We start from the raw sequence: 12,994 nt of genomic DNA, 5'->3' as shown, positions 1-12,994 counted from the left end.
TTTTTGCAAAAGTAGCCAAAAATCACAACAATCCAAGGTCTCCCCAAGATGGATCCAATGAGACCAATCTTGTGATGATGCTAGTCTCGTAGGTCCCATAACAAACATCACAATAATTCCTCATGAAGAGGATTTTGGGTTTTACTCTCAAACTTTCTAATTAAAAAGTGAGAAGTGAGGAATAAAATTCCTTTTTGGATACTTATTCACTTTTTGAGTGAATAATCAATTAGGGAAAATAACTAGGTCATCCAGTTAATTGGAGTTCAACTAAGACAAAGCTATCAAAAATTAAAATTAATTAAAATAAAGCCTAAAAATCCTTAAACCAAAATCATAGAATTCGTTAATTACTTTCGCGACAAATGCGAATCTCTAAATGCACAAACATGCTCACGGGTCTAATCACATAATGCAAATGAGTCCGAATTTATCAACTCACTAGAAGGTTTAATTTAAACATTTAAATAAGATACATTGACCATATAAGGACGACATTGGTAAATATGAATAGTTGAATCACTAACTCCATATGCCACTACCAAGGATATAAATCCTGCACACTAAACACCACGATCAAGTGCAATTATATATAATAACATAGCCGAGGCAATAAATGCATTAAATAACCTAATTTAACCATTTATTTAATTATACTAGAATAATCTATTTACATAACTAAGTTTTGCATAAAGCATCACAAAGCAAGAATGAAGTAAATAACCATAGCATTAAATCCAACACATAAATGAAATCAGAGGATATGTCCAAATACTGGATAAACATATGTCATCTCAAAACATACTATCATCTCAAAAAAGCATCATCACGCAGATATGATCAACTAAACAACATAGTAATCTAACATGGACAATTCACTTCTAATTACTTAAGAATTTAATAATTTGGTGGTTTAAACAACACAAAAAGGCACTTAAAACACATAAGCAAACACAGTCATATACATGACTAACCACTGGTATAGGAACCTAGTCCAGTGTAGTCAGGTAAAAATATACAATGCAATCTCTACACACATCTCAAGGTAATCACAGAACAACATCATGATACCACATCGATTCTGATAACCACTAGCACAAACCTTAGTGAACCATCTAACATATCATAATCTCATAACTCAACCATAAGCATAACCAAAGCAATTGATACAATAACATAAATCCAATCACCTCAAGGGTGTAGACCACTCATGGTCCCAATCACAATCTCTTCACAATGAAAGATCAACAGGGTTGCATTCATCAAGATGACTTACAGAAATAAAATAGGAGAGGCACTACATGACTTCTTTGTTTTTTTACGTGTTGAGTCCAACATAAATTACATTATAACTCTACGTATTACATATACAGTACATGGGATGCTCAAGGTCTACACATAGAAACATTCCACCAAAGAATCTATTTTTCTATTATGAAGTAGATTAACAAGCCTTTAAGATCTTGAAACAATGTGGCATAGTATTTAATTTCATGGCACAATATATTTAATTTCACAAGTAACCAAATCAAATTCTTTAAAAAATACTAAAAACTAGCTTTAGAACTAGTGGATATCAAAAAATATATGGTTAAAATTATTATTTCTGGGAAGTTGAAATTTATCCTCATGTAGCAGATTGGTGTTATTTTTTCCAAAATAAAAATAATATAGATAAACTATCTATGCTATTTTATTATATCTTTATAATGTTATAAAATTAAACCAATGTTCTTCTATAATTTCTTAACAATCTTACCTATTTTGAGATTGATTACATTTAAAAATCTCATGGTTGCTGATAAATTAGAGATATATTCAAATTGTCATGTTTCTTAGCTCCTCCAAGAATAATCAAAGTTTTCAAGGACAAGTGAGGTTTGGTCGTAAATTGGTATGAAGGCTTTTATGTTAAACTCAAAGGGCTTAGTTGTGGTCTCACCAATATTAGTGCTAAGGATTATAAGATAGTTTTATGCTTGTTAACACATATTTCAACCATTTGACTTGTGGGTGTCACACCAAGGAAGAAATTTATTCAAAATGTAACCTAATCATCAAATGATAGGCAATACCTTGGGGGTTGACTGCCAAGTAAGCAATATGCATTGTATCTGGGTGATGAATTAGGGTTTTCTTCAATGGTTCTTTGGCTAAGGACATCTTGAACCAATTTTATTATTATAATATACTTATATAGTGGCTTGCCATTTTTTCCTTTAAGGAGAAAAACTTTCTTAATAACCACAACATTAAATCTATTTGTGCTATAATGATTCTAATTGAACTTTCCTAGATACCAAGCCTATGTGCAACATTTGCTATATTTTAAAGCTTTCTTTATTGAATTATAATGCTTTAGTGATAATGTTTTTTTCTTTAAATAATCTATTTTAAATATTTTATTCACTGGCTTTTAGGGTTAATCAATACATGTAATTCACACATAATCAATCAACAAGCTATAAAATATGGTCAGTGAGAACAAGTACATATACTGGACATATCAATGTGGTTATCCTAAGTAATTAATTAGTAACATATGTTGCAGAAGAAAATGGTCAACTATGAGAGTGAATAATTATTCTCTACCATCTTTCCCTTCACTCTTCCAGGAATTAATCAACCACTTCACCTAAGATTAGTTTCTTGCACAAAGCCTTTAGATATGAAAGGTCTTCCTATATTTCATCTTTAAAATATGACTTGCTTCTATGTTCATAAAATTTTCAAACTATTCTTTTTCTTTATTGCATTGTGTTCAATTATTTAAAAAACACCATGGACCATATTACATGATCAATCATCACGATTAAAAGAATATGTTCTATGCTCAAAAGTAGTTGTGGTTGGTTACATTAAATTTGCATGTCAATCCACACGAGCAATCCCACCTAAACAAGTTTCCATTCACAAAGAGCTATATGGATATCTTGCATTAATGTTGCATTTATCATATTGCTTGTAACTTTCATTTTATTTTCTATTTCCTAAAGTAATTATGAATAAACAAACGTTCCTAAACAATTTATAATTATTCAATGCAAAATATGTGGATACATTACAACAATTTCTAATTATTTAAGTGTTTTTAAATGATAGTCTTCAACCACTAACAATTATTTACATAGAGATACTTGCTAATATTGCGAAATTATGATCTATTCTTGGCAACTTGACCAAAACATAATGAAATCACCCTTCATAAAAATACTCCCTTACTTAACACTACTCCAAAGTGCTATAACTACGATTGCCCAGTTGTGCTCTTATTTTGATTTATCTCCCTCACACAGACAATGTTATATATGTACTTTCTATAGATTTGAAATGGTTCCATGCAACTTTCATTCTATTTGGCTTCATAAAATGTTATAAAATGTTGTATTAGAACACAATTTTCTATTCCTCTTGTGCTACTATACCTAATTGAACATTAGGAACACTTGTTCTATGGCAGTCAAGATGGTCTTTAGTCCCTTTCCATAAGTATATTGTTAAGTACATCATGAAGGTTTTACTCAAATCTTACCCAAAACCCACTAGATTATACACATGAACTTTGGCGCTTACACCCCTTCTTTTAAGCACTATAGAATGATCATCCACAAAAGGTCTCCTTTTAACTTTGAGAAAATTAATTGTTTGAAATGCTATTATTTTTAACTAACATATTTTCTTTTATCTCAAAATTGATTTTAGTAGGAATGTTTTTGAAATATATATATATATATATATAAAGAAGTTAAAAAAATGAAAATAAGGAAACACATTTGCATATCAAGAAAGACCCTCCTCATTGTATGTGTGTGTGTGTGTGCGGCCCCTCCATGTGCATGCAAATGTACATGTACATACAAAATCAGATTATAAAACAAATGAGAAAGGAACAAATAAATAAATAATAGAAATATATATACTATTGATAAAAATATGGAATATAAATAAAAGAACTATAAATATAAATATTAATAACAATTTTTTTGTCAAAATATTAATATTTAAACTATCCCTAATTGAGAGTTACTCCTAGACTTCTCTCATTATTAGCCAATAGGCTATTATGGGTGGGCATTTAGGTCAAACCTGTCCGACCCCAAAACCCCAAAACCACTTACCATTCATTAACAAATCTCTAAATAGCATATCAAATATTTTCTACATTAAATCAGATTTCCTTTATGCTATCAAATCAAATTAGATTTCCATATATCCATGCAATCAAATCTCAAATTAATTTTTTTATAATAAAAATACAAATCCAATATTATTAGATTTTCTTTGAGTTTGTTATAAATAGGTTGTAAAGATACATTTGGTTTAACTTCTTTTACAGGGTATTTTTTTGTAAGCTTTGCCTAATTTTGGCATGGATATGCACACTATCATCACCAGTGATTTCGTATGAAGGCAATTGATTACTCTCTAGCCTTCTAATAATTTTCATTGGCAATTCATATCTATTATGGATCTCTCTTGTTTCTTTTTGCCAATTGTTTTTCCATGTTGCTTTGTTATCATATTTTAGATTCTCATTATCATTTTCCACATGATGCTTCCCAAACAAATCATTACCACAGTTTGCATAGACTCATTAGAACCAAGTATACTAGATGTCCATGAATTATTTAATAAAATCACCTCCTCATTATTTGAGCTTGAGTTAAATGGCTGCATATTTCTCTGTATATGCCACAGAGTGGTTGTATGCATGAGTAGGCACCTTGGGAAAGACAATGACAGTCATTTTTAAGGCCACTGAGCGGCTCGAGTAGAAGGAGGCGGGAGAGGGGGTGTGAGGGGAATGACAATTGACCTCCTCTCATGATTTTAGTGAATCATTTTTAGGTTCATGTGTGTTTTGGTCTCTGTCAGATGCTCATGCTTTCTAATCCCAAATTCGTTGACAAGATTTCTTCCCTAATGAACAATCTTACATTTCTGGCACATTCTGGATAGTCCATTCGAAATAACAAACTAAAATTTTTATTAGATATAATATGCATGTTGTGAATGGTGAATTTGAACCAACTTGTAATTGGGTTAATAATACCCCATCTTTCGTGTGAGGCAATGTGAGCACAGGTAGGCATCACTCTTGTTTTAGAATACCGACTATGTTGAACTCATATTTTAAGCTTGGATACACATGTGAATGCTTCGAACAGAGCTGGCTAGTGTAATTAGAAGAATAGTTGATGGAGTCCAGTCAATGTTAAACACGAATTTATCCCTTTTTTTTAATGGTTTTTTTTCATTTTACCTGTAAGAAATACTAATTGTTAAAAAATTTATTTAATCTATGAATATTTTAATATAAATTATGTTCTATTTAATATTTTTATCAATTTAATTAATCATATATATTAAATATGAAAAAATGTTTTTAATAATCTTATAGGAATAATCTTGGTGTATATATGTAGCTTGATTTTATGTAAGGACAATTTATATTTTACTTTCTATTTAAATACTTCAAAAATATGTCTCTCACACACACATATAAAAGAGACATATTTTTGAAGTATTTAAATTGAAATTAAAATTCAATGCTTATTTATTTTAAAATTAATTAATATTTATTATTTTTATTGTACAATGGATATTTTTTTATAGTATTTATAAATTATCTTTAAGGTAAATACGAATAAGCATATTGTTTTCAAAAGTCTTTTAAGAAAGAATAATGTATTCTCTCATTTAAGGAAATTAAAGTTTCTAGACATTAATGTTTATTGAAGTAAATGTTTCACACTTTTCAATTAGAATAATAATGTTATATTTAACTTGTAATGTTATAGTTAGTTTTCATAACTTTTTAATGTCCCCTTTTGTATTTTTCCTATAACTTCGCCTTGAAATCATAATTACATAAGATTGGGGTTAGGATTTACCATGGATAAGGTTTTCCTCAATGCTATAATCTATGATTTGAAGTCCTACAATGTTGGTAGTATTCATTTATATTTTATAATAATAATGTAATAATAATTTCAAAATCGAGGAAGAGTGTGCAAGGCCTTGTAAGATGATAAAGTTTTGCCAAGATTCCTCATTCTATATTTAGAAAGGAGGAGTTGAAATTGAAGCTTGTGATTGATCTCCTTTGGTTGTAATAAGTTGTGATTGTCATATGTTTTGTTTCATGTACAAGTGCCTTTCAAACAAACATAAACATTGTGAAATCCTTGAGAACAAACACACAATCAAGTATTCCTCACACAACATTTTTGTTTCTTGTTGTCTAGCTCTATAAATTCATTGATGCACCAAGAAAAAGCTTTGGCATTCTTAATGAGATATAAAGACATAAATGTAGTGTGTATAGATGAACACAATAAGAAACATATGATGATGTATAGTATTTATTTTCTATGACACAAAGTAATATAATACATTTGCAAGAAGAAAACTTTAGTGCGTGTGATGACTCATTTATATATGTAAATTACCCCCCTTCACTTCAAATGACTCCTTTGATTGAATCTACAATTAGAATGATCAATGACGGAACCTACAATTACAACCACCCTCCAAGTTGTAGACATTGTTGAGTTGGGGGTCCAACCACATAATGACACCTTAATACAGAATGGACCTCTCTAATGGATTTTCAAAACAAAAAGCAATGATTCCAAATGAATATAATGATTACATGGACTTGGGAGAAATAGTAAAGGGTTCCATAGTGTTGCTTAAAGGGTGTCGTTACCCTACTATTTGCGAATATAGATAGGTTATTCTATAAACTTATCCAATAATGTGTACTTCTAAAAAAAGGATCAAATTTTAATCCAAATTTTAGGATATGTTCCGATATATAATACTTGAACTCAATATACTCTTGCAAGTGGATGTTGTTTCTGAAATAGACATCACAAGTGCTTGCATCATGATATTATTGGTGAACCCATCTATGTATGCAAGGAACAAGGCCAAGAATTACATGCAACAGACTTAGGTTCTCCATTAACAAATGTGCTTCAAAAAAATGATGTTTCACAACACCCTTCTAGAAGAGTGATGCTTGGGATATCAACATCTATAAAGAATAAAGAAACCAACCCTACAATTACTCAATTTAGAAACTTCAATCTACATCAAATAAGGTGGCCTAAAAGGGGCCGTGTTACAGTGAAGAAGGAAATTCACCAATTCAAAAATCAAAGTGGAGAAGGAAACATCTTCTCCTTTGATATTATACATTGTGAGAAAATCGAGGTACGTATCACTTGCTTCAAAGAAATTGTAGATCTTCATTGCATGCATATCAAAGTAGGATCTATATATACAATAGTAGGTGACATTGTCAAGACAATGAATAGGCTCTATAATAAACTTAATAGCTAGCTTGAAATTTGATTCGAAGACAATTCAAGGATTTCTCTCTCAGATGTTGACCTATCAATTCCAAAACATCAATTTTCTTTCACCCCTCTCGATGAGATTATGCACATGGGCAACAATTGCCTTGTTGATGTTATTGGCATAGTTGTTTGTGTGGATCCTTGCGCCACAATAAGGACATTAGATGAATTGGACCAGACAGGGCACCTTTACTCTACAAACAATTTAGTTGGGCTACACAACTAAAAAATGCTTAAATTACTCAATCTTCCTATTACACTTAGTATTGTAGTAGAAACATGCCTACAACCAAACCTTGATAGCGATGTTGATCGACTTCGAAAAGAAGTCTTGCTATGTAAAAGCCGATGAACAATGCTAACAACAAACCTTTGGATTCAAACATGCCTTTTAAATGGATCATTGTGGGAGGTGGTAGATATTGTGTATACATTGGGTTATAAACCCCTAAAACTACCTCTATATGTGGTTTTCCAATTTGATAATTACAATGGCCCACCTCGGGACAAAGATGGCCTAAAATGTTTACCTATAACATCTATAACCTTGGGAAATCATAGACAAATACCACTATCAATGTCATGGGCACTCACCATACATAAATCCCAAGGATTGACGCTTCTAGAAAACAACAATTGATATTTGTACAACAAGACGTCAAGGTTTGACTTTTACAACTATATCAACAGTTAAATGACTAGACAACTTTTGTATAGAGCCACCATTCTCATTTGACTGATATTTAAGAATGAAAAACAATCCATATACCATTATCAGAAAAAAGGAAGAGTTTCACTTGCAACAACTCTCACTATAGAAAGGAGAGGTACAAAATATCATACTTTCCCTTAATATATATAGCTCTATGTGTGTTTACTTCCTCGATTTTTTCAATTGGCTATATTTATGAATTTTAATATTATCTTTCCCTAACATATAATGTTGTTGTTTTATAGGTATGGTGAGAAGACACCCCTATTAAGTAGCTAGGATTGTCGTTGCACCAAAAGATTGACCTGCCAATGCTCGATACAATCACTAGACTTATAGAACATAGGAGGCAGTTAAGCCATGTCACGAATTCTGAAGGGGAATGTCGACGATGTGAAGATTGTGAGCCGACAGTGACTTGTAACTGTAAAAAGATGTAATATCTTAATGAGGTCATATTATAATTAATTAGGAAAGCCACAAGACCGACTCAAGGAAGATCGACCTATCAATGCCCGATACAACCACTATACTTATAGGACACAAGAGGCGATTAAGCCATGCCACGAATCCCGAAGGGGAACATTGGTGGTTAGTCCAACAACCCGTTGTGGCTATGTGCTTCAATTTACTGATTTATGTATTTGTATGTATCCAATGTCAACTCTATTGTATCTCATATATATTACATTATGGGCATCTATTATGTTTATGTAAAATGAAACTAATTTTTGGTGAAGAAACTATTTGTGGCGTGCTTTGTCTACACAACTTGAATTATATATTTGTTAATTGTAACCTATTGAAACTTGGTGATTTTTAATGATAGATTGGAACATCCTTTTATCCTTTCACGAAACTGAGCAAAAACTTCTCAAAGAACCTAGTTGATGGAACTAATAGAATGTCAAATTGGAAGATGTAAATTTTATGCAATGTTAATGCAGGACAACCATTCAGCCAAAAGGTTAATTAATACAAATAAAGGAAAAAAAAAGTGTATTATGATTTATTTTGATTTTTAATTTATTTTTAAAAAAATTACGAACATACAAAGTTTGATGAAGTAGGAAAAAAAATCATGATAACAAGTAAAGGTTTCCTCATTGTGGCAATAGGCAAGCTCCATCATCCAAATAGGAAGGCACTCTAAACGAGACTCTTTAGACTTAAAATTAATTATAAAGTAACTCATAGAATCAATGGATAATTTCCAAATATTGTGATTTTTATCTTAAATTTTTATATTCATCTTCTACATTTCCTATATTAATTTAACAATACAAGTTTAAATATCTTGAATTTAATAATTAATTTTCAATAGCCTTTCACCTTTTGTAACTATTAGCGTACCCCTTGCTCCTTCGAGTGCAAGTGCTAGTCATAGTAACAAACTATAAAAAGTCGTAATAATGATAGTGTAAGGCGACAGACAACAAATTTTATTTTTATTTTATTAAATATCACAAACACCACTACTTTCTTATAGTGCACTTTATCACTTACTAAAAGTAGAGGGCTTTTACTTCTAAAACAAATTCCAATGCCACCACATGTAAGTCGCGGATTGGTTCCGAGGACCGATGAGTACATCGCTACCGTTCGTCTAGAAAGTGTGACAAAAAATTTGATCCTTTATTTGCAAATATCTTGGGAAAAGCGCCTAATAGCGAAAAGCCGTACATATGCACATGGCGGCTAGACAAAAGGAACTTTTAGCTACGTGGCATAAAATCATATGCTGAAATTTGCTTTATGCGTTTTGCGCCGCCTACAGCTTTAAATTATGTTATAGAAATTCGCGCTTCATTACCGAAAATCAGCTTAAACGTCCTGTCATTTCTCTCGAGACCAAAAAAGGTTTTCGAATTGGTCTAATGCTTCTTTTCCGTTGGTCGTGGGTTCAATTCTCTGTCTACAATATAAAGCTTTTCTACGTCCTCTGTTCGGATCTCAGTTTCTATTGAGGTTATTCTATTACTTCAAGGATATTTGTTTTGTATCTGAAATTTTAGCATGAGGTCGACATTTGAATTCTGTCAAAATTTGTTACGACTGTCAATGAAATACGGTTTAAATCTTCAGTTGCTGTTGACTACATTATATAAATAGGACTGATTTGAATTTATCTTTTTTCATCCTTGATTAGCTTTTATGTTTTGCATTATTGTCCTTCACCATAATTTATATTTAATGAAAGTTTCTTATCCATGGGACGCTTCGGAAATATATCTCGATTCTTTAACTTTTCTGTTTAGCTTTGAGTATTTTATGATTTTTTGACTGATTTTATAAATTTATTCTTCGTCCTGTGTTGCGATCTCGAATATTGTTGAGGTTATTTAAGAGTTTTATCTATAACATTCCTTGGATGTTTGTTTTGTATGTTAAAGCGTAATAGGACGTCGCGGTTTCAATTCTTCAAATGAGATGTGCAAATGATCTCTCGACATCTCTATTTTGCATTTACAACGTCGTAAAGAAAACATTTAAACAGCAGGCGGAGACATTTCAATATGCCAAACCTGCATGTTACGGACACAGGAGGCTCTACACGGCCAAGCTCTGAGGCAATCCTGGTGAGCTTATGTACTTAAGCTCAATTTCTTTAATATTTTGGAAGCATTGTTGAAAAGGGTTGGTCATTCTTTGGGGAGCATTTTGGGATTTCTATCAATCTGTGTTGCTTGCAGAGCAAAATCCCTTAACTCTGAATTTTGGTATGGCTGTGTACTGATTTAAACCTTTTTGTTGACCATTTCTATTTTGAGAGCTGTTAGGACTCTTAAGAACCATAGTTGTGGCCATGTTTGTAATGACTATCGATGAGATAGGGTTTAATCTTCAGGTGCTGTTTAGTGCATTTATTTATTAAAAATAGAGCTGATTTGATTCGAATTTATCTTTTTCAGCCTTACTAGCTTGTATGTTTTGGATTTGGTGTCCTATACCATAATCTATAGTTAAAGAAAGTTATTCACGGGATTCTTTGGAAAAAAATTTGATTTTTTCTATTTCCCTTTGGGTATTTTATGATTTTTCCGACTTCCAAATATTGGTCATGTCTCATTTTGTTACAAACATTATGACTATTTACAATGTTTTTTAGATATTTGTGTAATTGTTTTTTATTTTCATACTCGTTTGATGCATCAGAGTCTCGATAAATCTGTGTAGACATTGTTGAAACTCCCTCGTGTGAGCCCATGGACTTTAGAGGATTAAAATAAATACAATATATGCCTTGTCTTTAGAGGTTCTCCGGCAATTAAGAAAAAAAAAACATTTCAATTTGAGGTAATTCCTCAAAATCATGGAAAGCTAATTTGTTGGTGGTGCAGGAACTTTAGAACATTTAGGATTTATATCACCCCCGAGAGTCAATTCATGGGTTTTGTTGATGACAACTTGTTTTTTAAAAAAGGATCACCCTTATCTGAAAAATTTGAATGACCAACAGCGTTTAGGTTTATTGAACCTAACTTACCTGCCTACACATGAAAAAAGATATACAACACGAAGGCAATTTTTTTGAAATTGGTGGTAGAATTTTAAGTCCCTTTGCCTTTGTAAAATTGATTTGAGACTGCTTTATAAATTTTGTTTCAATAATTCAGCGAAACGTATCTGAGAAATTAGTTCATTAAATGTTGTAAGGGTCATTATATGTATTTATTATTTATCTATATATGTATTATATTAATATTTGCAAACATGCTACTTATTTATTTCTGTAAATTTAAGTTTACCAGAAGAAAGTTTTTAATGTTTCAGAGATACTCTTCCAAATAGGAGAAGAGTTCAGAGGTGCATCAAGAAGACATGCTGCAGGGTCTGGAATGAAATCAACGATGAAATGATAGAAATTCCAGGAAGGATGTTATCTCCACTAAGGTGAATTACTAAATACTGCAGGAAATTATTTTAAAAAGCATAATATTGTATAATTATCAATTTTATTTCACACTGTAGAACATAAAATATTAAAATGCTTTCTTTTTCTTTCAGATTAGTTGCCAAATATGAATTGCAAGAGGAAAAATCCGGTACTATCTTATCTATGATTTGTCTTAGTCTGAAATGTTACTGGCTTGTGTATATTCGAATTGATTATAATCCACTCTATGGTGATCATTAAAAGACATCGACAATGATTACCAGGACCACCAATTCAACACACTGTGACATTTAATGGGTTGGAGTAGCTACAAAATATAAGAAAACTTGCTCTAGCAAACTATGTACCTTGCATATCTTCATACATTTGGTTTAAACTGAACTCATTTTCTTAATTGTCTTGACTCCTGATTTTTTTGGTGGGGGCCATCACAATTGGCAGCTAATTGTTATTGTCATTTTGTCTTTTATTTTGTTTAAAAAAAAATTGCAGCTTACAAAGCTAAGTATATTCTATTTGGCATTCACCATCATCTTTGGAACATTTGAACTGTCATTCAAACTATTTCACAGATCTTGCCTTAAGCTGTTCAACCCATTATCTAAGTTAAAAAAACTCATCATGAAAACTCACTTTTTGAATGGTCTTCTCTTATAAGCTGCTAGAAGTGCAAATTTGAGATCTTAAAACTACTAATTCCACATGATATGTAAGGAATTCCTTTATTAAGTTAGAATGCCATCTAGATGTTGGGAAATTTTTGGGGTTCAATATTTAAAGTTGTTAAAACTCAATTGTGGTATGTGTAAAAGAAAAGTGTTAAAGAGGAATTCAGAAATAGAATCATATTATGAGAGAAATGTAGAGAACTATATAAATTGTATCATCAATTTTATAAGTGTGTATATTAAGTTATTAACCTTGTCATTCTCTTGAAAGATATAAAGGGTTGTTTATTATTCTTTACCTTTGTTTCTTTCACTCTTTCTAATTGCTCACATATGCACATATATAATG

General features: G+C 31.3%; 1 long non-coding RNA gene across 5 annotated transcripts; it reads left to right on the top strand.

Annotated features, from left to right (window-relative positions):
• The first annotated feature begins 9,878 nt into the window (after positions 1 to 9,878).
• On the top strand, positions 9,879 to 12,371 carry LOC149553606 (uncharacterized). 5 transcript variants are annotated; one of them, XR_016353135.1, is made up of 4 exons: positions 9,879 to 10,047; positions 10,481 to 10,658; positions 11,872 to 11,973; positions 12,088 to 12,371. It is a non-coding gene; the product is annotated as an uncharacterized LOC149553606 (long non-coding RNA). The 5 variants fall into 5 exon arrangements; XR_016353133.1 differs by having other exon boundaries at positions 10,473 to 10,658; XR_016353136.1 differs by having other exon boundaries at positions 9,881 to 10,047; positions 10,473 to 10,658; positions 11,854 to 11,973.
• The last annotated feature ends 623 nt before the right edge of the window (positions 12,372 to 12,994 follow it).

This window comes from Cupressus sempervirens, chromosome 6 (genome assembly GCF_028749045.1).
Source record: "Cupressus sempervirens isolate cs-2001-9-10 chromosome 6, ASM2874904v1, whole genome shotgun sequence".
Taxonomy (NCBI): Eukaryota; Viridiplantae; Streptophyta; class Pinopsida; order Cupressales; family Cupressaceae; genus Cupressus; species Cupressus sempervirens.
Note: the sequence above shows the minus strand (reverse complement) of the source record. Positions and strands in the feature narration are given on the sequence as shown.